The sequence below is a fragment of the Cupressus sempervirens genome, chromosome 10 (assembly GCF_028749045.1).
Source record: "Cupressus sempervirens isolate cs-2001-9-10 chromosome 10, ASM2874904v1, whole genome shotgun sequence".
NCBI lineage: Eukaryota > Viridiplantae > Streptophyta > Pinopsida > Cupressales > Cupressaceae > Cupressus > Cupressus sempervirens.
Window position 1 is genome coordinate 158,410,477 of NC_143127.1, and position 26,252 is coordinate 158,436,728.

Genomic DNA, 26,252 nt, shown 5'->3' on the forward strand with positions numbered 1-26,252 from the left:
TTATTTGAGAACTCAGACCATCAAATGATCCAAGATCAATGGCTGAGGTTTAATTTTGGCCAACATTTCTTGAAAGAAGAAGGATTGTCGAGGTAGTCACCGAAATGTTGACATGTATCAAGGCAAGTTGTATGCGGAGTATAGTGCACTTGGAAAGAATTAAATGCCATGTCAGTGATAGCGACATTATCTCGCTAGTACACTACCAAATGTTTGGAATGAAGCCTCGACCTTGTTCAAGTATCTAGAATGGTAACACGTTTCTGTCTAGTGTGCATCACTTAAGTTGTAGGAGATAGTATATTGATGTCTTGTCACTATTAATTACAATTTACAATTGGCCTTTTCCATTGGCTAAGCATCTTTGCATGCATTATAGGACACGCCACAGTCCACTAGCAGTAGTACTATTAATCTTAATTACTAGTGGCCTTTTCCATCGGTTAAGTGGCTTCACACACATTACAAGACAATGGACGGTATTAGTGTTTAATTACAATTGGCCTTTTTGGCACATACTTGCAATTATGTTCAAAATTTGAGAATATTTTCTAATTTAATGTAATTGAATTGGCAGTCAGGCAGAAACAAAAAAATAATCCTTGGCACCCTACCCACCAAGCTTATTTATAGGTAATTGAGCTACTTCTTTCATCATTTCTCATCTCATTTTTGGTAGTCGATAGGTCTAGTTTGTTTGGTGTTAGTCTGCTAGAACTTAGAGTTTGAACTTTTCAGTAAAGATGGACAACCCTATTTGCCTGAGATGCACTTTGGAAGAGGAGTAGAAGGCCTTTCTAGGTCGCATTCCTGAGGAAAACCTCTTGTCAATTTGTAATGAGGTTGTTCCATGCTCTGGTGTGAAGTTTGTTATTGATGCTGTCAAAATGGTTCTAGGGTGTGAGTTTTTGAAGAATGAGAATCGGTATCATGTCAATAGTGACATTACGTCACAATTTCTAGCCTCCCTGCTTGACCTTGGAGAAGCAAGGGACGAAATTGTGCTGCTCCTGAGGAAGATTTTTAAAGTAGGATATTTGGGTAATGACAGTGAAATTGTCACTCATGTAGTTTTAGGAGTGGGGATCCCTTGGGCGGGTGAAGTCCAAAAGCTTCTGGAACCTGGCCAGAATGTGGTCCTGCAACCATTTTTACTAGGCTTGACTACTGGGTAGTTGCAGCACCATAGAAAATGCGCAAGAATTGGGTTGAATTTTCTTCAGAAATGGTTTTTGCTAGATGAAGTGAAAGATGGAAACCAATGGCTACAAGAATTTGCAACCATGGTCAATTCTGGTGGTTTCTATGATGAATAGTAAAGTAGTTCTAGAGTCTAGGGTTTTACCCTGATTTTGTAAATTTGTAAATTTCAATTTTTTAAGAAATATCAATGAAATTTCTAGAGTTTCAGTTCCATATAAAATTGTATTTCATTGTTTTAACTTCTTATGCTTACTTATGCAACATTGCAATATTTTGCATTTTTGAATTTTCTATTGAATTGTTTATAAAAAGCCTATGTGAAAATAAAACATTATTAGTTCTTGCCTTTGGCAGGAAACTAATGGAATCACTTAGTTCCATATTAGTTCTATAATCTAAAAATTTCATTGATATACCAATGTTTCCAAAAGGTTTATTAATTTGCATTTTTTTTGAAATTGAAAAATACAATTTTTTAAAAACTTTATTGGTTCATGATGAAAAAGGCAATGAAAAAATTCAATTTTCTTCATAAAAAATACAACTATTTTTTTCAACACCTCTATTAATGCAAGCATTAATTGCAACCTTATATTTTCTTGTGACAAGTGGATAAACTTTTTTTTTAAATAATCATTTTTCTAGTTCTAACACCTCTATTAATGAATGCATTAATTTCAATTTTATCTTTTCCACATTTGTGACAAGTGGATAAACTTTAAAAAAAAAATACAATTAGTTTTAATTAATGTTTATCTTTGTAATTTGTAAAATGTTATTCAAATATAGATATTTTAATCAAATATAGACATTTTAACTCTTTTAAATTGTCAATTTTCAAAAATTATTTTTTATATAGTTTAATTTCATATTTATTTTAATTTTAATTTGTATATAAGTTTAAATTAGAATTTAATTATTTTTATTTTTACATATCTAAACCAATGCTTTTAATATATTTTCTTTTATTTTTAATTTATATATATAATTTTATTAGATTATACATTTATTTAACAATGAATATATATAATTTTTACTATATTGATATTTTTAATTTATACTTTAAAATACATAATATTAATTTTGTATCAATTTTAATAAAGTTCAAATTATTTAGCTTGGTATATTATCAACTTTATTTATTATAAGTGCGTTTGGTTTTTTAAAGCATAAATGTTATTTTTAAATTAATTTATATATTTTTTTAATGCATTATATTTAACCTTAAGAATATTGTCCAGCTTCTGCAATTGGATGAATTTATCACTTGAACAAGATATATCAAACAATTTAATAATTGAAATTAATCAATTTAACTCTTTCAAAAAAAAATTATACAATTTTATCTATATCTCATGTATAATTAGTTGATAAATATCTTTGGTATGATAAATGTTCTTTAGGATGTCATCTAATTTTAATTTAGCATGATACTATTGTAGACACCTAAATTTGATTACACTATTTTAGTAATCCTATTTAGTTATCTAAAAAGGCATTATTAATTAAATTTTTATTTAATTAATCCTTTGTCATCCCCTAGTTAATTAATTTAATTAATCATCTATAGTCCTAATTGATAAATCAAATAATCTATTATTTATCAATTAAATCCTTTTCTCCTATCTAATTCCAAAAATCCCCATTTATTAAATAAATCTATTTGATAAATGAAATCCTCAAATTCAAAAACCCCTAACCTATCTCTAAACCTCCATTTAGCCTAATCCACCCCATCCACCCATACTAACCAAGCTTAGCCACTAACTCATCCACCTTCATTAATGCCATCCACTTGCACATCTCTAACATCCCTAATCTAATCCTAAACCCAAGCCTAATCCACCTCCTAATGTTGTCACATTCCTTAAACAAGTTTAAGACTTTCCTAATCCAAACCAAAGTCTCCCCTCAAAAATCCCAACCACTAAGTCATGAGTGCTCTTACAAAACATAAAAGACTCTTACAAGCCCACTCATGACTCTTACACCCATCTTCCACACTCTTCCCTCTTCCACACTCATTCCTCTTACATCCCTCTTACATACTCAAACACACTCATCATGCCTTTAACCAACCCTTTACCCTACCCTCTCACACTCATCCTCTTTGTGACAAGTGTCACCTTCCCATTGGTGCTAAACAAGCACAATCCATGTGCTCCCCTTTGAGTGCATCTTAGCCCTCCTTAAGCCTTCATCCATCCTTGCATCTAAGCCCTCCATCCCTCTACCCCTTAGCCTATAAATTGAATCCCATCCCAAGCCATTTCATCAACAATCTTTGAACTAAAGTTACCATGCCCTTTTGAGAGCCAAAAGACATACCCATACCCTTATAATGCCAAATTGAGAGCTCACAAAGCTACCAATTTTCCATTACCCATCTCCATTGAAGCAGCTTTTGAGCATCTTGAACATACATCCACAGCAAAAGGACACATCTACAGAATCAAGAAAGCATGGAGTGTTTTCTCTTGTGAGGTTTGCACTTCTTGTTTTCTTTCTCTATCTAAGCATATATGTGAATTTAGTTTTTGGTTTGTGAATGTTTACTTTATTTGTAAATGTTCTTTGCATACAAATTCTTGTTCTACATTTTGGCATGCCCGGTGGGACCCCACTATGGGTCATTTAATCATCTATTTTCATCTATATGTCATTTTTCTAACCATCTAATGTTTGTTGTTGTTTGAGTGTGTTGTGAGGGTGTTTTGCTTGTTTTTGCAAGTTAAAGAACACACTTAGGAAGAAGAAATACCATCTAAAAAAAAAAATTTGCATTTTTCAGCTTTTTTGGCGCAGTTTTTGTGTCTGCAACCTGTTCTGTCTGCGAAAATCGACGTCTGCAAAAATCCGCATCTGTGCAAATCGACATCTGTGAAAATCCGCATCTGCAAAAATTGACGTCTGCGAAAATCCGCGTCTGCGCAAATCGACATCTACGAAAATCTGCGTCTGTGAAAATCGTCGTCTGCAAAAATCCGCATCTGCGCAAATCGACGTCTCTGCTTGTCACTTGTTTTCTGTGCCGCAAATCTATTCTGTCGTCTTCGAATACTAGCGTCTCTGTATTTCAGCATCTTCGTATTGTGGCGTCTCCGCTTGATAGACTATCGTCTCTGCCTGCTTATGTTGCATTTATGTTTGAAAATCTTTATTTCTGCACTTTGTAGCTTTAAAAAAAAAAAAAAAAAAGTGTAAATCAAAATTTGACTTTTAGTGGTTCCGTAGGATTTAGACCATTTTAAGCATTTTTACGTGTAGAAAAAACAGCAAAAAAAAGTTAAATTTTTTTTTTCCATAGTTAAGCTCTCATTTTTGAAGATTTTGGCTAACTAACTAAATTGCTTTTTTTTTCTCATTGCAGGTTGGAGCACATATGGAACCACTAACCATGTTTCTTGCAGGTTTTCATGTTGCTAAAAAATGAACTTGAATGTTTAACCATTTGTCTTTGAATGCATGTTGCTAAAAAAATGAACTTGAATGGTTAAACACATTTTCCATTGAATGAATGTTGCTCAAAACACACTCTTGAATGTCATGGATTAAAATCAACTTTCCTTGGAATGCATGCTTAAAACAAAAAATCCAATCTTGAATGCCAAGGATCAATTAACCATTACAATATCAAACACTTCATTTGGAGCTTCTAAAATTGAACAAAACAAATCTCTTTTTCACATGCAATCTAGGTAAAGTTTGATTTTTGGACATTTAAGAAACTTTGTTAAGTTAAAATACAAATTTACAAAAATCAATTTGAGTAGTTCCTTGGACTCACCTCTTTTCTAATCACCCATCAAATATTAACCATTGGTTGCAATCTCAGTGCCATTTATGGGGATGGGTCTACTTGAAAAAGGTGTTAAATGTTCCACAATCTAACTCACTCACTTGGTCTTTGAACGTTTTCTTTAACTTTATCAAAATTTTTAAATGGCCAAAACTCTAGATTAAATCGATCACACTTCAAGTTTGGGCACTAAAATTGAACAACAACTGACGTGGAGAGCCTCCGGGCGCGCGCTTGAAATTGAATCTCACTCACTTTTGTTTTGGGCTTAAACAAACTCACACTCAATCTTGAATGCCTTAAAGAAAATTAATCGATACTTGACGTGGAGGGCCTCCAGGCGCGCGAGTTTGCTTTTGTTGACCCTAACTCTTCTTATTGTTTGCATTCTTCGATCAATTTACTTTTGTTGGCGCTTCAAGTTGGAATTGAACATTGTCTCTTAAACATGAGTGCTTGCAAAGTCTAGATTAGCACACATAAGAGTTAGTTGGTAAAAGAACAAGCGTGCTTTTTAGCCCAAGGTCATGCAAGTCTTCTCTCCCCTTGTCGTCTTTCGAGGCCATCTTGGGTGCATAAGATTAGGATCCAAAACCTTGTTTCTTTTTAAGAGGCATGCTTGGGGATTTCATCACCTCTTGGATGACCTCAACTCCAGCGTTCCGGTGGAGTATAAGAATCGGGAGGTGAATCGAAAGACACCTCTCTTGGGATCAAGATTTTGTCATTCGGGCTAAGCCTCAAGGAACTTTATACCCTTGAGAAGTGAAAGAGGAGAAGTGGGTTATCGCTCCTCTTGGCTGTGTGACATCCTTTTGGTCTCATCTACAGATTTGGGCCTCACATACCTTGCGTATATTGAGGACTCCCTAGCTAAACCAATTGTCAACCTTGCAGAAAACCATCTAGGATGTTAATGTGTTTGGAGTGACTGATCGAAACATTTGTAGAACATACACACTCCTTGGCGCAAGTATCACATTCTGAGAACCACAAACTTCTGTCTGGGTGTTCCTATCTATTGCTTGTTTTTATTTTACTTGTTGAATGAATGTTTGCCAAACTTGGTCAATCCTTGCTTAGGGCACACTTAGCGTAGTCACTGCCTATTTTGGAAGTTGAACAAGTTGAAGCAAAACAACTGAGATTTTTCCCAAAGCCAAGAAAATTCAGGGATTTATGTCGGAACAACCCAAACCCAAACAGAAGTTTCACAAGGTCAAACTCAAGCCATCTCTAGCATACCAAGAACTTTCAGCCAAGAGAAAAGAAATAACACCAAGCCCACGAATTGCCAAACTCCACAAAGCAGAGGACAAAGCTACCGACGAAGCACTTCAAGAGGCCTGGTTAGAGCGCACCATCAAATTTAGCCAACATCCAGGAGTTAATCTTGCTTATGCCTTACCAACTAGGCATGATTTCTATGATTAGACACCCTTGTTTCTCCCCATCTTCTTGATTAAGCTTCACTTTAGAGTCATCTTTGTAGAAAAGCCAGCCATCTTAGGTTATCCCCTTAAGCATTATTAGCTCATCCATCTCATTTAGAATCAAACCATCTAGCCAGCAATCGAAAATCTGCACATCTAAGCTTTCAAAATTGTTGTCACCTTGCTAAAAGTTTGCCATTCCTAAAATCTTCCAAATCCACCAATCTCACCAAGGTTATCCCTTTGACAGAGCTTTGTCTAGGGTAATCTAGCTTTGTCACTTGTTATCCCTCATCACCTTGAGCTAAAGGTTGGGATCCACAAGTGGTCAATCTCGTGTTCTTCCTAAAGGATCATCAGTCTATCCTTAAGTTGACGCAATCACCACCAAGCTTGCACATAGGAAAGCAGACCTTTTGTGCTTTGACAACATATCTTTGAAGTTAGAATCCCCAACCCAATCCTCCTTAGGTTTTGTCATATAGCTTTGCCTCAACCCAGGAAATCATTTGCATAGAAAAGCCTTCCCCCTTTTGCATCCATCAGCATTATTGCATCTCATCCCTAGGAGCATTTTTCATGCCACCCGTCACTCGCTTAGCCAAGAAGAAAGAAACAATGGAGCCCTATCATTTGGATCGAACAGCCTCACCCCCCTTGAGCACTCAGCCATCCTTCAGCCCAGAGCAAGCTATGCCATCACCTACTGACATTGAAGCTTTCATGAACCAACCAGAAAATGCAGTATTGGTAAACGCCATTATAGACAAAAACAAAGAGACAACCATGGCTAATTTTCGAAGGGACAATGTAGGAACCTTTGACTTTGGAAGACCCACTCCATTATCAGATCCATCTCACCCATTGTTTGGGCAGCTGCCACCACCCATAGGCTCTTATGATCCAAATTATCCTCAATATATTCCAAAAGAAGAGCCTCCAGCCAATCCATATGACCCAACAGACCCAAACATACCATCATCCACCCAAGTTGAAATCTCCATACCGCAAGCCAACCCAGCCACCACCACTCCATCCTTGGTTCATACCTCTCCGCTCCAAACCCCCTTTACCCAAAACACCTCACCGTTTACCCCCTTCACTATTGTTGCTGCTCCCCAACCCAACCTTCCAAATCCACCCATCTCCCAAATCAGTGCTAGCATCTTTGGCCAACCTTAGCAATATACAACAGGGATGCCACCCATGGGGCCAAGTAATCAACCTTTCATCACCCCCAGCTTGTTCACCACAACCCAAAGTACAATCCCATCATTTCCATTAAGTCTTGGGAGCTCAATACCACCAGCCACAAATCCACAAGCTACTACCTTCACTCCACAAAGCTATCAAAACCCACAATCTACTGCCAATCTTCTACCAAGCTCCCAAGTGACCGCAGCTCCCGCCATCACTATACCAAGCTTCCAAATCTAGCCACCAAGCTATCAAACCCCATCAATTCCATTCCCAAGCTTTCAATTCCCACCACCTCCACCACCAACTAATCCATTACCTCCTATTACCAACTACTTTTTAATGCCACTTCTAGGAGGTAATCCACCACCCCAGCCAACCACCAATTATTTGCAAATACCATCCCAAATGGGGGTACAACCCACATATATTGGTCAAAACCCACAAGCCCTCCGATCCTTTCCCCAAGCCTCACAACCATCTTATACCTTACCTCCACAAAGCAATCCATTTATCCCATAGTTGGCTTATGTTCCTCAATTCCAACCTCAAATCCCATATCAACAGCAAGCCTCGCAGCACATGCAGCAATATGCACCACCTCCCCCCCAACAACCCGTCATCCACCATGCAGCTGCCCAAACAATGTACAATCCCTATCAGCAAATCCCTCACAGCCATCCATATTCAGTGGCCCCATCCAACACATACCTACCTCAAGGCACTCCTATATTGGGGGCACCCCAACCATCACCTATCAATTCAGAGTGGGAGCAAATGAAGACAGCTCTGAAAGCCATCCAAGAAGGGAATGATCCAAAGACATTCAAGTTTGAGAATGTGTGTCCTTACCCATTTGACAGAGCCATTACCACGAAACCATTTCCCAAACACTTTGAGGTACCTAAATTTGACAAATTCAGAGGAAAAGGAGACCCTGTCACACATATCAAAGAATTTTACATGCATTGCCAGGACGTGGCATACAATGATGTCTTCCTCTTGCGCCTTTTTCCCAAAAGCTTGGCTGGACCAGCTCTTGAATGGTTTTATAGAATCCCCTATGGCACAATTAAAAACTTTGCTGAATTATCTGAGGCATTTGTAGCCCAATATGCCCATCTTGTTGAAACAGAGCTATCAATAGTTGATCTTGTCCACACCAAGCAAAAAGGTGGAGAAAGCCTTGCCGAATACCTGCAAAGATGGCAAACCCTTACCACCCGCATATCCTGCACCTTGCCAGAATGCCATGTGGGGAAAATGTTTATTGATAATGCACATCCCAGCTTGGCTCACCACATGACCATGAACTGTTTGCAGACCTATAAGGATATCAAAGAGAAAGGAATGATCCTTGAGCAAGGACTCATCAAAGATGGTGTGGTAAAGATTTACAAAGAGGCCAACCAAAATCAATCACATTCCAATGACAGGTCTAGGTATTGGAACAAAAACAAGCATGTTGCAACAGATGGGGTTACTGACACCAGACATGTGAATATTGTTGGTCCTTCTCAAAATCAGTCTAACCCACCATATCAAACAAACAACCAACAAGATACCAATTACCAACAATGAAATAACCAAAGCTATCAAAACCACAATACAAGACCCAACTTTCAAGGGTCTAACAATCAAGCTAATGCCATCAATGTAGCTATAGGGAAAAAGCCCAGATTCCAACCTGCACCTAGAAACTAAACACCCCTTGGTGACCCATTGGATGTTATTTTTGAGAAATTGGCTAAGGAAAACCTCATCAAATTTCCTCCTACCCAGTAAATTGATCCAAGCCAATCCAAAGCTGCATGGTACAAGGACAATGAGTATTGCAAGTTCCATAGGGTAAACGGTCACACCACCCTCAGATGCATGAAACTGAAAGACTATGTGCAAGACCTCATTGATCGGAAGGAAATCACTATTGGTGCCTAAACCTCTCCCAATGCAGGCTTACAGATTTATCAAAATGCTTTTCCTCCACACAACAACCAAAATCCTGGAAAAGCACCTATCCAAAACAACACCACCAACCGCCTGCCAAACCAACAGCGTGGGAAGAACAATGACCACACTTCATCCTATATAGACTATGGTAGCCTTATAGGTTGTATATCTAAGAAAGAGCCTTCTGTCAATGTTATCAATATCCGAGGACCAGACAATGAGTGTGCGGTCACCACTCGAGGAGCGCGATTTAACATCATAGGCCCACCAGTTTCATCAACACCATCAGCTCCATCAAAAAGCTGGTACAATATCTTGGAACACCTTGGGAACATGCCAACCCAAATATCCATTTTAGACCTTCTCCGCACTAGTCCTGTGTACAAAGACATCCTTGACAGTGCTCTCATAGAATCTCGTGTCCCTTCTGATATCAATGCTACTGATTTTCATAATCTTGTTGGACACCTTTCATCCTCATGTGCCCTATCTTTCAAACCCACCGACATACCTGCGGTTGAGCCAAATCACACCCTTCCGCTTCGCATAGCCATCATGGTATCCAATTTTTCCGTGAAAAGAGTAATGATAGATAATGGATCAGCCTTGAACATTTGCACCCTAAAATTCATAAAACAAGCTGGGTATACTGAGGCAGATATGATCAGTGAGGTTATCACCATCAAAGCTTATGAAAACTTGGAAAGGACCACAGAAGGGACTATTTTGCTACCAATCAAGGTTGGGCCAGTCATTCAAGAGACAGTTTGCCATGTTGTTGATCTAAACCTACCATTTAACATCCTCCTCGATCGCCCATGGATTCATGCTATGAAGGCCGTTCCATCCACCTACCATCAGTGCATCAAATTTCTGCATTAGGGCACTAAGGTAACCATCCATGCCGATCCAAAACCCTTTGCTTAGTGCAATGCGGTTGAAGCTTCATATACAAACCATTGCCCTAGAATAGACATCGACACAACCATCACCAGCTCATCCCACACTTGTAATGACACAGAAACCATCCTTGCCTCCACCCTATCTACTGTAAAGATCAACAACAAAGGTTGTGGAGAATATAGTCTATCAGATGCATTTGTTGTCAGAGCAATCCCACTTGATTCACATACCCATGGACGGCCAACATATCAAAAAGCTAAGGAGATTCCACCTCCTCGATACAAATAGTTTGGCCCAACCACCTTTGTGTCCTCAAAATGAGGAGCTCACTCCAGATATCAACAATTGGTTACATAAGGATGCCCCTCCAAGAAATCAAGCACGCCTTGATCACTTCAGCCAGAAGTATCCCCAACAACATAAGCTCATCACTAAAAAATGGAACTATCAAGGAGGTGGACTAGGACTAGAAGAAAGGGGCATGCAATGTCCCATCAAAGCACATAATTGGGAAATGAAGTCAGGTCTTGGCTTTGGCATACCCACAACTGGGGGCACCAATGAGAACGGTCATGCTTTTTAGAACATTCACCGTGACCTTGTTGAAATTGAAGACATTCTCGAGGAAGTTGAAAAGAGAGCCTACGACGATATCCCAAACCAAATCTTCCTAGGAGACTCTGTTCTCCGAGAACTATCCATCCATCTCATTGACCTACCACTCGCTCATCCACAACTCATAGATTGGGACCAACCAAGTGTCATACATATTGATGAGTTTGCATCAGAGGAAGCGCTTCTAAGATTCATGGGAGCCGAAACTCCTCATAAGAAGAAAAAGCCAGATTCTGCCTACATCTACAAGCTAGATCCCAAGGGGTATTTTGGAGAAAATCCCCAACCTAGTTTCGATACACCCAAAACTAGAACTAAGGTAAATCTGGGACTAGCTAAGGTAGTGAAGAGAACCCCTCAGCAAGAAAATCCAAAGCCACAAGCAAAAAATGAGGATTTAGTATTGCCTCCTCAAGATAATCGACCAGAGGTGTCTTCTATTCTAATAGAGGATACTAGAGAAGTCAACATTGGTTCTTCAGAGATCCCTAGAATTGTTCACATTGCTGCATCCCTATCACAAGACCAAGCTGACCTCCTCTTTGAGGTTTTACAAGAGAACATTGGCCGATTTGCATGGTCATATTAGGACATGCCAGGACTTGATCCAAAGCTTGTAGTTCATCATCTTGCAGTCGATCCAAAGATCAAGCCCGTCAGACAAAAGCTTAGAAAAATGCACCCCAAGGTGGCATTACTAGTCAAAGCTGAACTAGAAAGAATGTTAGCTGCTAAGGTTATCCGACCTATCGACTACTCAGAATGGATCTCCAACATGGTCCCTGTCACTAAGCCTTCTAGTGACATCAGAATCTGCACTAATTTTAGAGATCTTAACAAAGCTTGTCCAAAGGATGATTTTCCCTTGCCCAACATAGATATGATTGTAGATCTTATAGCTGGACATGAAATTCTGTCCCTTATGGATGGATTTTCCAGGTATAATCAGATCAAGATTGCAGAAGAGGACCAGCATAAGACAACATTCACTACCCCTTGGGGAACCTTTTTCTACACCATGATGCCTTTTGGCCTAAAGAATGCTGGGGCTACCTATCAAAGAGCTATGACAACCATTTTCCATGATCTTATCCATAGCATTTTGGAAGATTATGTGGACGATATCCTAGTCAAATCTCACACCTCCATGGATCATCTTGCTGACCTAGAAAAAGTCTTTGATAGGTTGGCCCAATATCATCTCATGCTAAATCCCAAGAAGTGTGTCTTTGGGGTCACATCTGGCAAGCTTCTAGGCTTCATAATTTCTAAACGGGGTATAGAGATCGACCCCAAAAAGGTCAAGGCTATCTTAGACATGCCTCCTCCCCAAACACTGCGACAGCTTCGCTCTCTTCAAGGAAAACTTCAATCTGTCCGGCGCTTCATCTCCCAACTTGCAAATAAGTGTACACTATTTTCACACTTGCTAAAGAAGAATGAGAACTTCAAGTGGGATCTTTTATGTCAGCGCAGCTTCGATCAGCTCAAGCAGTATCTCACCAATCCCCCTATCTTGGTTCCACCAATTCTTGGTCATCCCTTGATCTTGTATATATCAGAAACACCTACTGCCCTAGGGGCACTTCTAGCATAACATGATGATTATATCAGGGAGAGAGCTATCTACTATATCAGTAGAACCCTAGTTGGTTACGAACTCAATTACACTCCTATGGAAAAAGCTTGTTTGGCAGTTGTTTTCTCAACTCAAAAGCTTCGCCACTACATGCTAAGTCATACCATCCAACTAGTCTCCAAGATTGACCCTCTCAAGTATATGCTCTCCAGAACAACACTTACAGGCCGTTTGGCCAAATGGGTTATGCTACTAAGTGAGTTTGACATCCAGTATGTGGACAGAAAGGCAATCAAAGGGAAAGCTATAGCAGATCACCTAGCTGATGCACCTCTAGTAGATGCATATCCTTTGCTTACAAAATTTCTAGATGAGCATATCTGCCTAATTGAAGAACAACCCCCATGGAAGCTTTATTTTGATGGCTCATACACCTCTCATGGATCAGGGGCAGGAATATTATTAGTTACACCTCAAGGAGATTACATTCCAAAAGCCTTCAAGCTACAATTCCCTAGCACCAACAATATAGCAGAATATGAAGCTCTTGTAGCAGGATTAAAGATAGCTGCAGAATGGAATATCACTGAGTTACAAGTCTTTGGTGATTCCCAACTCATCATCAAACAAGTCTTAAATGAATATCAAACCAAAGATGAAAAGCTATTACACTACAAAGAGCTAGTTGATTAGCTGACCCAGCATTTTACAAAGCTTCAGTTTACACAAGTGCCTCGAATGCAGAACAAGGCAACAGATGCCATGGCCATTATCGGCTCACTCTTGGAAATTCCCCAAGAAGCTACGCAGTATGAATTTTTAGTTGAGCAGCTCCTTACACCCGCTTATGCGAATGAGGATTCAAACCGTGTTTGTATCTTGGTTGGTCCCCAATCCCCTTGGTACCATGAAATTCACGCTTACCTTAACGATGGTATCATATCCCCTCACCTCACACGCACCCAATGCCAGAACCTTATTCGAAAATCATCCCGCTATGTTATCATAGCCAATACGCTATATCGTCGGGGTTATCATGATACCCTCTCTCGATGTTTAGATGAAAATGAGGCCGCGATGGCATTAAAAGAAGTACATTCTGGACTTTGCGGTGGCCACACGAGTGGTATTGTCCTAGCACAACAAATCCTTAGAGCAGGATACTATTGGCCTACCATTGAAGAAGACTCTTGTGACTTTGTCAGAAAGTGTCTCCCATGTTAGCAGCATGCAAATCTTGTGCACGCTCCAGCACAGGATCTACAGCCTATTGCACCACCTTGGCCTTTTGCTTGTTGGGGCCTTCATCTAGTTGGAACTATCACACCTCTCTCATCTGATGGACATAAATGGATAATAACAGCTACAAACTATTTCACTAAGTGGGTGGAAGCAATCCCCCTAGTCTCAGCTATAGGAGTTCAAGTCTCCAAGTTCATCTTGTACCACATTGTTTGCCACTTCGGCATCCCATCCACCATCTTCACTGACCATGGAGGTAACTTTGAAAATCTCAACATGGAAGAATTATGCACTTCCCTCCACATCCATCACCACTTTTCTAGCCCATATTTCCCACAAGGTAATGGCCAGGCAGAGGCAACTAATAAAACCCTCCTCAAAATCCTAAAGAAAGTTGTCAATGATTCCGGCTGTGATTGGCACCTTCAAATAAATCTGGCTCTATGGGCCTCTCGAACTTCCTTCCGTACATCCACAGGCACAACTCCATACTCCCTAGTCTATGGTGCCGAAGTGATATTACCTATAGAATTTGAACTGCCCTCACTACGCATATCTTTGCGAGGGCAAATCTCAGATGAAGAATACAGAGTAGCTCGACTCACCTAGCTAGATCTCTTAGACAATAAGAGACAACAAGCCTATGACCATCTCACAGTCTATCAAACTCGTCTCAAAAGGAATTTCAACAAGAAGGTGCTCCCTTGACACTTTCAGCCAGGTGACATGGTCCTCAAAGAAAATATGAAAGTCCAAGCAGATTGAGAAAAGAAAGACAAGTTTGAACCTACATGGCTTGGTCCCTATGTGGTTACTGCCTCCTTTGGCTCCGGAGCCTATCAATTATCTACACCAGAAGGAGAACTCTTGAATGATCCCACTAACATCATTCATCTCAAGAAGTTCTATGCTTGAAGATCCTTGGTATACCCAGCTTTTGAAAAAATACAAAAAAAAATAGTAAAGAGAAATAAGCGTCCAATGGTGAAAACTTGGCAATTCAAGCACCTTGGATAGGTACCTTGGTGAAAACTTGGTAATTCAGGCACCTTGTGTGCTAAAGACTAATCCATTATCTATCACTATCATATCCCTCATCCATCCACCCACCATCCCATAAAACACCTGCTTGTTCCCTTGGTGTTCCAATCAAATATCCAAAATCTGATGGAGCTTGTCAATACCTCCTGTGCAGGTTGTAAATCTTGTACCAAAGCTTGTATTATACCTTGTAAATCTTGTACCATACCTTGTATATATTTGAATCTTGTCCAAAGCTTGTACCAACTTGTAAATAATCTTGTATCCTAGCCTATATCCTATCACATGCACACACAGAATCCCATTTTCCTTAAGCTTTTCACAAACCATCTACCTATCCACCTATCAACTATTATAGACATCCCATCTTTCACAAACATTTCCATCTCACAAAAAACCAAAACATGAACAAACTTGTACATTTGTAACATATCTTGGTCCGTCAGCTTGTACATCCTCTTTAGCTTAGTATCATTGTATCTATCCGACTTTCGTATTAGTTCATCCTTGGTCAACATCTTGCACACATCGCACACTTTGGTTAGATATTCCAATGCATCCTTTAGCTAGATCTCCTATCACCAAAGTGTTATCCTTCTTAGTTCAGCTTGCCAGATGCATCACTCATCCAGATCCATCAGCTTAGGTGCTCTCTGATAGATCCTTGTAGGATATAGCTTTCCTCATGTCTGATCTTGGTCCGTTAGTACCTCGTCCTACCCATCTCATTGGCAAACAGTTCTCTTTTGGATTTTCGATTTCTTTTGGTTTGGGATCTTCCCTTTTGGGTCTTGAAATATCTTTTCCAAGCAATCTCCTTGTTTCCTCCTCAAGGTTGCCACAATCTTCCATATCATGGTATGCTGCGAATGGGGCAATTAGAGCGTAAGGTCTTGATCAGGTCTTTTTCTTGTTTTATTTTTTTGCTTGTGGGTTACCTAGTGTCATTTCCATGCTGTTTCCTCTAGGATTCATGTGTGATACTGGGGCAATCCTTGCGTGTTTGTTTCGAGTTAGTTTGTCAGTCCTCTGGACAGTTGGTGAAAAGGCCTTGATGTTCTTGGTAACCTTGGCAATTAACCAACAGTCCTATAGCAAATCTAGTGCTCAACTACATGGTGGTACTTCTCTTTGAAGTATCCCCCCGCTCAAAAAGCTTCAATGGATTCCCTTCATCTCCATTATCCCCCATCCATATCCTACATTTGTCACTCCTACCCCAGCTTATGCATTAGTATCTCTTTGAATCACTCCTCACGCTTAGCTTTAGGGATCCACAATCCTAGTCTTAGGGATCCACCAATCAAATCAATCCACCAAGCCTCATCTTTTGAGATCCACAATCCTAGTCCTAGGGATCTCCAAAAACCCATCTTCTACCAATCTGACTCTTTGAAATCCTATTGCATCAACTTTATCATCCATCTCCCTACCATGGATTCCTTTTATAGCACTTCGCTCCTCCATCTCCCCCCCCCCCAATCCTGGAAAGTCTTAAGCTTGCTTTACTATTGTGCCTCTGATAGCCCTTTATCATTCTCCCATAGTGAGAGTTTGAGCTAATTCAGCCTCTTCTCTTCGCTAACCTGCATCTCAGCTCGTTTCGATTTCTTGTACTTTTCAAGAAGTCATCAAGCCTCATTTCTCTTCCCGCCGCCTTCTTGAGGGGGCATCATCTAAGCCTAGTCTCTCCTCTTCTTATCCAAGACTGGGGCAACCTTGTTGCTAAAACATCTTCTTCATGTCGTCTTCATTCAAACTTCTTTGAAATAGTGTTGTCTCAATACTATGTCAAAGAGGGGCAAAATGTAGACACCTAAATTTGATTACACTATTTTAGTAATCCTATTTAGTTATCTAAAAAGGCATTATTAATTAAATTTTTATTTAATTAATCCTTTGTCATCCCCTAGTTGAGTAATTTAATTAATCATCTATAGTCCTAATTGATAAATCAAATAATCTATTATTTATCAATTAAATCCTTTTCTCCTATCTAATTCCAAAAATCCCCATTTATTAAATAAATCTATTTGATAAATGAAATCCTCAAATTCAAAAACCCCTAACCTATCTCTAAACCTCCATTTAGCCTAATCTACCCCATCCACCCATACTAACCAAGCTTAGCCACTAACTCACCCACCTTCATTAATGCCATCCACTTGCACATCTCTAACATCCCTAATCTAATCCTAAACCCAAGCCTAATCCACCTCCTAATGTTGTCACATTCCTTAAACAAGTTTAAGACTTTCCTAATCCAAACCAAAGTCTCCCCTCAAAAAGCCCAACCACTAAGTCATGAGTGCTCTTAAAAAACATAAAAGACTCTTACAAGCCCACTCATGACTCTTACACCCATCTTCCACACTCTTCCCTCTTCCACACTTATTCCTCTTACATCCCTCTTACATACTCAACCACACTCATCATGCCTTTAACCAACCCTTTACCCTACCCTCTCACACTCATCCTCCTTGTGACAAGTGTCACCTTCCCATTGGTGCTAAACAAGCACAATCCATGTGCTCCCCTTTGAGTGCATCTTAGCCTTCCTTAAGCCTTCATCCATCCTTGCATCTAAGCCCTCCATCCCTCTACCCCTTAGCCTATAAATTGAATCCCATCCCAAGCCATTTCATCAACAATCTTTGAGCTAAAGTTACCATGCCCTTTTGAGAGCCAAAAGACATACCCATACCCTTATAATGCCAAATTGAGAGCTCACAAAGCTACCAATTTGCCATTACCCATCTCCATTGAAGCAGCTTTTGAGCATCTTGAACATACATCCACAGCAAAAGGACACATCTACAGAATCAAGAAAGCATGGAGTGTTTTCTCTTGTGAGGTTTGCACTTCTTGTTTTTTTTCTTTGCCTAAGCATATATGTGAATTTAGTTTTTGGTTTGTGAATGTTTACTTTATTTGTAAATGTTCTTTGCATACTAAATCTTGTTCTACAACTATAATGTTTATTTATATATTCTTTTACTATTTTAATTAATATACATCATTGCAGTTATATAATTTAATAATATACTAACTATACTTGTAATTTAATGGGAGTGGGACCCAAGACCCACGGGGCCACCACACCATTCACCAGTGTTGTTGGATGTTTATAGATCAACGACCGAAGTTGAGTCTCAAGATGAAAGGAAAAAGAAATCCTGTCATTTCAAACACGTCCCAGAATCATGACAGGTGTTACTAAACTCCTCGGTCGACCAACAAATAACAATGTCCTTTCAATTTGGTGATGATGTGACACTGACACGTCTGACTCGTGATGTGAGTCATCTTGATACCTGACTAGCTTAGTTAATGGGAATGGGACCCACAATCCATGGGACCACCACACCATTCATCGGTGTTGTTGGATGTTTATAGATCAACAACTGAAGTTGAGTTTCAGGATGAAAGGAAAAAGAAACCCTATCATTTCAAATGCATCTCAGAATCATGATACGTGTCACTAAACTCCTCGGTCGACCAAAAAATAACAATGTCATTTTAATTTGGTGGTGACATGACACTGACACATCTAACTCGTGATGTGAGTCATCCTGATAACTGACTAGCTTAGTTAATGGGAGTGGGACCGACGACCCATGGGGCCACCACACCATTCACTGGTGCCGTTGGATGTTTATAGATCAACGAGCGAAGTTGAGTTTTGGGATGAAAGGAAAAAGAAACCCTATCATTTCAAACACATCCCGTAATCATGACATGTGTCACTGCTCAGTTAACACATTAACATAATCACATTCCACTTGCAGTTAACAGTGATGTTATGAATGGCATTAATACATTATGATGGGTTAGTTAACACTTAACACATGTCTAGTAACTACTAACTAGTGCTAGCGGTCCACAATTCCACTCACATTTAAATTGAAAGTGTACTGTGTGACAAGTGTGATGACTATAGACTATAGAGTATAGATTATACAATTTTGGCATGTTAAGTTTCTTTAATTTTGCAGTTATACGTTGTTTACAGATTTAGAAATTAGAAAGGGGTTACAAATTACAATTTACAAAGTTACAGTGCAACAAAGTTATGAATTCTTAATTTCTAGGTTAAGGATTGTGGTCTAAGGAAAGTAACAAACTACAGCCTCTCAGCTCTCTGTAAAAATCAAAACTAAGCGCAACGTGAACGTGAACGGGTAAGTGTAACTACTAAAATCCTAAAAATTTACGTCCCGCATTTTAAATTTTACAACTTTACTATTTATATTATATAAAAAAAATTAGTCTATAGGGTTTTAATTTTGAATAACCCCAATAGGCTTGTAGCTGTGTTTAAATATTTACCATGATGGGAAAAACTAAAACCAAGAATAACATGGACAAAATAACAAAATTCCACAATATGCTTAAAACACCAGGTTTCAGTGATTTATTCTATGATATACATGATCCTGTTATTCATGGAAATAAGGGTATAATGGAGATAAGATTTGCACTTAAAAACAAGTGGAATGATCCAAATAAGGCTTCAAAATTTTATTCATTTAACCCTAGTGTAAATGCAACTAGAAATAAAATTGCACCGTGGGTAGCTGGGTCGACACACATGGCATTACCTCAAGTATTCCCTTGCCCAGAAATTGTTATGCTCTGCGCCAAAAATTATGATGAAAATAGAAAAGCAATTGTGAATAAAATTACTCAGGAGGAAATTTTGTCCATAATTGAGAGTGAATTTACTAGTCTGTTGAACCTAGGGTTTCAACAACAACAGTCAAATGTACATATTGACCTGGGAAAGCTGGCAGATGATTATGAAAAATTAGATGCAGAACAGAGAGATTCTTATATCATAGGAATAACAAGTGGTTGTAGGCTGATTCCAAATCACATGCCTCCTTATGATTTTGAATATTTTGTGCCCATGGCATAGGACAGTATTTCCTTGCTAGCATTTTGTTTGGGATTGGATAGTAACAAACAAGTGGATGCCAGCATTCTTGAAATGCTTTATCATATTCATTTTAGAAAAGAACCAGTAAGATATTGTTTTATTGAGCACATTGTTTGTTGCATGCAAGATCAATTACTAATGATTCAAAGAGGTTCAAAGAAGACATTTAGATTCACAACCTACTTGTACTATCTTCTCTTAGCAAAGCATCGTGCATTATTTGAGGCAAACAAGCTTTGCAGTCAGACTCAAGGCCAAAATCCAATATATGAGTGGACACCTCAGATAAGGATGATTGATAATAGAAGGAACTACAACAATTTTGTAGACTTCTTTTTGGCACCAATGTACCATAAAATTATAGGCACTCTAATGCCTAAATTGCCTGTTACTTGTAGAAACCACATTCAACTCAGAAGTGAACTACAATTGGCTGACTCATACTTAATGGAAGAGTACACTATGTTAAGGTTTTACGGTTCATGGGTAGAACCCTACAAACTTCCAATACATGTAATAGAGAGGGTATTTGCATTGGAATATGTACGACAAATGGAGAGTGCAGATTTACTCTTTCATGGTCAACAAAAGAAAATGATATTTTCCTCCTTGCCATTCTCCTTTGGAGGGTTCGCATTTGAGAGAAGAGGATTCAAAGTGGCAAAAGCCCTTTTTTCAATTTTTCAATTTGATGTTGACAGTAACTGGCAATATGATCCATGAACATAATTGGAACAAGGCTTAAGGGCATTAGGACTTCTGCAAGCAAATATCAACATGAAAGTATGCCTTTGATTGAAAATTTTAAAAACATGGACTCTTGGTAGGAGGTCAAAAAATAGATGGAGAAATATGCTGCTGAAAATAATATGTCAATATAGGAATTGTCATCACAAATAATGGCATTGTACAAACAGAAAGGAAAAGTGCAGGGCATGACATCATCCAATTTCTACAAGAAAGCTGATAAACCATCTACAAAACCTATTCCAAAAGAGCTAATGAATGAATGTATAGATGCTGGATGGAGTCGAAGCAAAATTTCTCAATTTTGGGAAATGAGGAAGAATCTCAGTGAGCCAAAGACCTCTTTAGATCGTGATGAGGTTGAAGAGGATACAATATTTGATGAATTGTGGAATAAGGAGCATCCACCCGAAGCACATCACAGTGATATTGATGATGATTACGATGACCAGGATTCTTTGAATCCCTCATCCAGTATACAAATTTAGAGAGGAGTTGATGCATCCACCAAACTTCTATATAACAAAGGGGCATAAATTGTAGAAAAAATGGGCTACCAAGGTTCTGGTGGTCTAGGTCCCAGTGGAGAAGGGGTTTGGTTACCACCTCAAATACTAGCTATAGCACCAAAACATGGTCAGAAACCAGGCCTTTGGCATGGAGATCAATCATCAACTCAGTCAACTCCATCCACATTGGATTCATCTCAATTAATTAAATTTGTTCCTGCTTCATTTATAGTTCCACTTCCAAGCACTTAGATTCAATCTAAATCAACTATCACTCCCACAACTATAGATATCATGGGTACAACTACAACTAGTGGTTCAAAAAGGACATTGTATATAGATGCAAAAAAATTTGGTCTTGAAGATCAAGAAAGTGTAAAGAAGTAGAAGGTTATGACAAGTATTAGTAGTACTACTAGTACAAAAATGCCAATGGTGACTGTGAGTCCAACAATTGCCCATCCTTCAGGAAAAAACCCTCAGAACATTCCACAAGCCCCACTAATGGGTCTAGGTGTTGGTTATCATCATGGTATTGGTGGAAGCTTGTACATCAGAGCAAGTGCTACTACTATTTCACCATTCAAACATTCAATTGTCTCACAAAATCCTAATTTTTGTTACAATGAATTTGTAACTAACTATGAAAAATCAAAAAACAAGAATAGACAAAATAGTAAGACAATGAAGATGGAAGCAATTGCTGCAGCTTGTGATGCAGAACCTGCAGAACCTACAACCAACAGGTTATTTCCCACATATGATCCAGATAAAGATATGATGGAATTCATGGTTGTTATGCCCTCAGCTAGAGATAACGATCCACTAGAGAGTTAGTTAGATCCATCTGAATTTAAAGTTAGCACCCTTTAAATGGATTTATCCAAAATTAAAAATGTGGACAAGGTAAATGTGTCCAAAATGACCAACCAAGTGGTCTACAGTTCAGTGATGAAGTTGGAGAGAGAGAAAGGAAAGCTTCAGGGCACAATAGATAAGTTAAAGGCAAACTTGGAAAATGTAAAGGCAGGTGAGAAAGCAATAGTAAACATGTGCAAAGAATTAGAGACAAGGATAGAAAATTCATCCTCTAGCTCTAAAGAAGCAATTGAACAGCAAGAACAAATGGACACAGAACTGAAATCTCTGAGGGAAAATTTGGAAAAAATGGAAAAAAAAACTTCAGGATGAAAAAGACTCTTCAACAAAGGTATACAGAAACTTGAAGAATGCTACAAATGTAAATAATAAGTTAAATAAAGAATTGGAAAATGAGAGGGTAAAAACAAAAGAGTGGGAAGAGAAAGCAAAAGGGTGGGAAAATAAAGCAGAGCAAATAAGAAAACATAGTGAACACCAGTACTCAGAAATGAAAGAAGACCTAAAGAAGGCAAATGATACTATTAAAAAATATGAAAACGGCTTCAATGAACATGTAAATAATATAGTAAAGCAAATAAAAAATTAATTCTGGGGGCAAATAAAGACTTTTGCTGATAGGTTGTGTGATTGGTTCGAACTCTACAAAGCTCTTACAGATGTTTTTGGGAAGCTGAAAGAGCAACTTGAGGAGAACAAAAGTTTTGGTCAGAGACAGAAAACTGCAAAGCAAATTATGGAAGAAATCAACAGCACTGCTGACAGGCATTTGGTAAGCAAGGGAATTCAACACTGCATTGGTTCAATAATAAAGGCAACCTCTATATTTCATAAATATCAAAAACTAACAGAAGCAGAAGAAGTTCTTGCTTTATTTGGGCCAAAGCTCGCCAAGACGAACAATAAAACAACAAAATTGATTTCTCTTGGTTTACCGAGTCTTGGACCTGATTTCTCAACAATGGGTTTCGTTGGAAGAGAAGTTTACAAAAAAAAGTTGGAGGACCAAATAACCTTTGATTTAGGTAACCTTCCTTAGGACAGAACTCATGAAGGCATTGCAAAGTGCATCAAAATATTCACAAATTTGCATGCACTAGTGGAAGGAACATTGCTTGAAACTCGCTCTTCCAAGTATGGAATGCTGACGAGAATGCAGGTCATTTACCATAACATCAAAAAAATTTCCCTTCCAACTGAAGAAGAATGGAGCATACTATAGAAACTTATAGTCTATATGTGAAAGTACTTTCAATTTCAATCATCTCTATATCTTTACTATATATGAATATCTTTCATATTATCCTACATAGTATAGTCTAGACTCTAGAATTGAGTTTAAAGTAACAAGTTTGAACTTTGTTTTTTGAATAGGATCAATGTTGCAGTCTTGTAGATGCTATTGCCTATGCTAAAATTACTAATTTACTAAATCGGCCTGTCAAATGCAAAAATGTACAACTATAGTTGTAGAGATGTTGTAGACTTGTAAATGTCTTACTGATTTAGATTTTGAGACTTCACATTAGGAAAATTGACTTGAAGCTATTGTTGCTCCCTTGTTTCTATAAAAGAGAATTTAGGGTTATTGGCTTACAAGAATTATACCATATTAGCTGAATATTGCAAATGAAAACCATAAATAATTATTAATTGTGGAATTGAATCTATGATTCTATCTAATTTTCATGTTTTCCAATTCAATGTATGTTGAATAAATGAATAAAATAGAAAAAAAAAAATTATTCAGGAATTTCAAATTCAAATATGAATGATCATTGATGACATGATATAAACTACACTCTATAGTAATAATACTCTTTGTTCTCAAATTTTAATGATGAAACATAATACATTATAATTTCTTGCTTTTCTAAAATGAACATTGAATGATAGGATATCATATAGTAGTTAATAAGTTCAAAAAATACCTATTGGTTCCCACTACTAATTTAGCAAAAATTTCCTAAATTCTTCAATTCATCTCTATGTCATAATCATCATCCAATTCTAGTAGTCCAGTTGCTTCATTGTTCTCTTCATTTTCATTTGTGTCTTCTTCAACTTCAAGTTCACTCTGACCTCTGCTTCTATGACTCCCAATCCCATGGTCAGTGCCACTACCAATTATACTTGTCCCACTTGGAGTCATTGTAGGAGATTGGTTAATGGTGTTGCCTAGTCCCACCCCTCTTCTTTTGCATCTTTTCTTCCAGATTTCCATTACTTTTTGAAAAGGAAAAGTATTGACATTATACCTAGATGTGTATACCCTCAAGCATGATTCCAAATTCTTGTCTAGTTTGTTTCTTAGCTTTGATTTTAGGAAACCCAAAGTACTAAAAACTCTCTCATCATCCGCTAAACCCAATATCATGGTTTGACATAGATCAACAAGCTTGAAGTACTTTGAAATTTCTTCACACAACAATGTGCTCTGTTTTAGTTCTGTCCAAAGCTTTGTTGCCGAGCCCTCTTCATGTGGGTTACACATTAATTGATATTGATGCTTCATGGTCCTTGCAAAGGTGCTTGATTTTTGTCTAAGAAGACCCTCATCTAATATTCTAGTGATAGTCACTCCATTGAATTCTATAGATTTGCAAAATTCCTTTATCAAAATCAACAACCTTCTACAATAATCTTCTTTATTGTTAAAGGACCAACATTGAGGAAACACAATTGCCATGGCCTCAAGCAGTTGATGATATGGGAATCATGATATTATTTTAGAGGAAACTCTATAGGCTATGTCCCTTGCAGTAGATGCTATAGACTTGACGATCTTGGTAAACTCTTCCCTTGTAAATCTTGTAGCTCACTTCTTTGGGGCATTGTAGTCCATTGGTATCTAAAATCCCTTTACACAAACACATAAATCTCCATTTTCAACGATCTTTAAATAATTATCAAGATCATCCAAATCTGTTAGTTTCCACCAGTGATTAAATGTATCATCAGATAAATTTAGGTCAGTATGATAGAGACTATCGAGGGCTCGACATGACATTTTATGCAACTAAGCATATTTTGAAATATACATGGCTCTTTGCCAGGCTTTTTTCATAATTAACCTCATTTCTTCTAGCATGGGAAGAAGAGATGCCAAAGTCAAAAGTGTCTCTATATTGCTTAACCTCCGAAGTAGGTTGCCACATCTCTGATTTTCTGCATTGTGCTGATTTTCGTACATCAGTCCAATCAAAGATTGATATTCATAAAATACTCGATGCGCTAGTCCATCCAAAGAGATCCATCTGGTATCAACATCTTTTAGAAGCTTATTTCCATCGATAATTCCATCAGCAAAGTGCTGAAATTCCCTAAAACATTTGGGACTTCAACAAAAATATGCATACAACTCTCTTACTAAATCTTTAACCTTGTTTACTGAAGGAAACTTCTTCACAACTCTAAAAGCAAGATTCATCCTATGGGCCATACAGTGAATGGCAACAACATATGGTGAACAAGAAGCTTGCATCTTTGTGCAAAGACCATTCCTTTGACCTTGCATTACTGAAGCTCCATCCGCTCCAACACAGACCAATTTCTTCGCTATTGTCAATTCATTCATAGCTCCATATTCAATTAAATTGCTCTTTACTAACTGAAATAAAGTTTTTTCTATCACATTATCTCTCAATTTAGCAATAGATAGTAGATGTGGTTGGCGAACATTATTCTGTACAGTATAAACATGCATGCATACCCATGACGTATTATCTATTGCTGTAACTTCGTTTAAGGACAATGCAATAAAAGTTAACTCTTTTATTTTTCTTTGTACATCCTCTATTTCAACCTGCACAATACAACTTGCCCATTCCCATCCATTGTTTATCGACCAATGACTGATAGGATAGTTACGAACTTTTAGAAAGTGTAAAAAACCACTCATTTCTAAATAGTCTGTCATTGGATGCTCTCTGCTCAAAATATAGAAAACATTACTTAATTGAACAAATTTTCCATGTTCTTCTACTTCATTTTCTTTTGCAAAAATAGCATTAATAGAACCTTGAAATTCACCAGGCTTCGTCTGAAATTTTTGAAACATATAATATTATTTAGCATTCCTTTTATGTTGACATTGGTCCTTTGTTTTATATCTTACCACTTTTATTTCCTTACCATCTACAGTTGAGGTTTCGTAAATCTTACCAACATGTTTCTCTATGGTGTCTAGTTTAAGCTGCAACCACTTTTCCTTTTT